This window comes from Callorhinchus milii, unplaced genomic scaffold (genome assembly GCF_018977255.1).
Source record: "Callorhinchus milii isolate IMCB2004 unplaced genomic scaffold, IMCB_Cmil_1.0 Scaffold12, whole genome shotgun sequence".
Lineage (NCBI taxonomy): Eukaryota > Metazoa > Chordata > Chondrichthyes > Chimaeriformes > Callorhinchidae > Callorhinchus > Callorhinchus milii.
Window position 1 is genome coordinate 5,909,392 of NW_024704753.1, and position 2,912 is coordinate 5,912,303.

The following is a 2,912-nucleotide window of genomic DNA, read 5'->3' on the forward strand; positions in this document are numbered from 1 at the left end:
GTTACTAAGGTTTGGATTATTTTAGTAATATAAATCACAGTTACTATCACAGAATCACAGTTAACATGTGTTGACAGCAATGCCCAGGACACACTCATAACAAATAGGGATGAGTGTACATACAAAATGACCATAGAATTACATAGAAAGTTACAGCATAGAAACAGGTTATTTGGCTCAACTAATCTTGGTCGGTATTTATACTCCACACCAGCCTCCATCCCTCCTAATCCTCTCTCCTGTAGCCCTCAATTCTCTTCTTCCTCGTGTATGCATCTAATTTCCTCTTAAATACGTTGACACTTTCTGCTTCAACCACAGGTTTCACATTTTCATGAACTTCTGTATGAGAGAAGTTCCTCCTAAACTTTCTTTTAGATCCGCTACTGGCTGTCTCACAGTTTGAGTAGTAGTGAAACCAGAAAGAATTGGCTTGTAAAGAGAATACATTTTAGGAGTAAACGAAGAATACATTTAAGTACTTTCTGCACAATTTTGCACAGTCTTAAATATTAAAGCAAAATCGTCTCACGGGCTAAGACTAGGTGGAATTCGGAGTGTCTGATGTCCCTGTCCGAGGTGCATGTGGGTGGCTGTCAGGTGAGGACAGAAGTGGGCTCAGCTGTAAAGTCTCTGTGGCGGAATAACTTGCCAGCACTCACTGTCAGGGTTCGCACATGAATAATGAGAGAGGTGCCAGAGGGCAGTGGGCGCCTGCGGATCCATGCCCCAGCCAGAAGACGAGGAGAGAAAACTGGCGGCGACAACAACAAACAAGAACAAAAAAATCCCCTCAAAAATAACATTAAAAATGAACGAAATAGAAAAAAATACAAGGAAAACTGAAAGGCATGAAGTCAAGTATGACAGATGCACTGTCATAAAATATTAGTGATTAACTCTATAGACAAAAACAAGGTGACTGTTTCTTCCCTCCCATAAATCTGTCCTTAATAGTCTGTCTCATAGCCACACTACAACTTTGTGCGAGAAGCATATAATAGAACAATTTCAAATGAAATTGAGTGATGCCTCACTGGCACACGAGGTAACCAAGATTTACAGTGCTCTGCTGAGTGGCAGGCAAAAACGCAAACAAGACGAGACGAGATGCCAGGAAAGTCAAAGCAAGGAGGATGTAGCACAGCAGACTGTGAATGTGGCTCGGCCACTACGTGTCAAACGTGGAGACACCACAGAGCTGCATGAGATGAGGTGAACCTTCATGACAGACCATTCTGCCCAAGCGTAAACCTGAACACACAAAGTGAAGATAACGAAAAGGTACAAATCGGAAACAAAATGTGAATTAAAATGGGTGCGGTGAACTGTGTGTAAACATTTCGCTTTCGGGGAGGAAGAAGAGCCAAAGGCACCATACTGCGTTTTGTTCATCATGATGTCAATATGATGAGAGCTTCATTGTGACTGAAGTGCTTGAGTTTCTGACTATGTTTTGCAGCATATAATCACTTTATACAAAAACTATAATAATGATCATAATAATAATAATCCTTGCATTTGATATAGCACCTTATCACATTTTTGAGACGTCTCAGAGCGCTTCACAGAACATACTTCTGAAAGGCGTTCTACAAATGTAATTTTGTTGTTGTTATTGTACTTTAAAGTGAATTGTTGGTGTATTTTAGTGAGTGAAATGCGGCAGCCAATTGCACACAGCAGTGTCTCACAAACAGTTGTGAATTCAGTGACCAAATTATTCTTTCAAATTTATTTTGAAGGAATTATTACCCCCAGAAAAGCAATCCGGCAATCAACTAACAACAGGTTCCTACTTACTGCTAGGTAAACAGAGGCAGGTGGAGTAAGGAAACTTGCCCAACATTTCACCCTACCGGGAATCGAACCCAGGTTCTCTCACTTTCAAGGTGAGTGCTCTTACCACTGAGCTACAGGACTCCAGCTGGTTATCTGGTTTAGTTCCATTCTTCCGCTACCATCTCTACCGTACCTGCCGCCATCTCCCATGCCTGACGTCCTACCCCATCCTTGTAAAGTGCTCCGTGACGTTACCTTACATGAAAAGCGCAATATAAATGCAAGCTGTCGTTGTACTTCCCTGTATTTCATGTCAGAAACCTAAATACCTAGTTTGTTTCAATAGAATTAAATGGAGTGGAGTCCTGTAGCTCAGTGGTTAGAGCACTCGCTTTGCAAGTGAGAGACCTGAGTTCAATTCCAGGCCGAGCGAAACTTTGGGCAAGTTTCCTTACTCCACACAGAGCCTAATAATAATCCCTCCAAAACAAAACAATAATAAATTGGTCATTTTCAATCTATGACTGTTTGTGGGACATTGCTGTGCGCAATTGGCTGCCGCGTTCGCCCACAAATATACAGTCAATTCACTTTGCAGTATGTTCTGTGAAGCGCTTTGGGATGTCCTCCCGACGTGAAAAGCGCTATATCAAATGCAAGGATTATTATTATTATTATTATTATTATATTAAATCCATATACAAAACATCAATGCTCAAATGTTGCTAACTTATTTTGTCTGAAAATCCTCACATTGCTGTTGTGTAAAATTGAGAGTAAATCTATTACCAATTATTTAAAATTGAATTAAGAACTCAGGCCTGTATGCCATGCTACTTGAGGTAATATATGACATTTGTGCGTGCAATGCAAGCGGTTTCTAAAATCTGTGTTGAAGCCAGAAAGGGCCATCGTGTTGGCTCGTGTTGGTTCAGTGAGTCCATGTTTGGCATTTTCATTTTGAAATGTTAACATTCGTGCAGGTTGTCATATTACTTTTGACACAATGGGTAAATCTGCTTTTGACCTTTTCAGTTTTGTGTTGCATTCCAGCCAAAACGTGCTGTCACGCTGCTTGTGATACATGGAAAGCTAAGTCCACATCTGACATGATCATTTCATAGTTATCA

General features: G+C 40.7%; 1 non-coding gene across 1 annotated transcript; it reads right to left on the reverse strand.

Annotated features, from left to right (window-relative positions):
- Nucleotides 1-1,850: 1,850 nt before the first annotated feature.
- On the reverse strand, nt 1,851-1,923 carry trnas-uga. Its single transcript has one exon. It is a non-coding gene; the product is annotated as a tRNA-Ser (tRNA).
- Between the last annotated feature and the right edge of the window lie 989 nt (nt 1,924-2,912).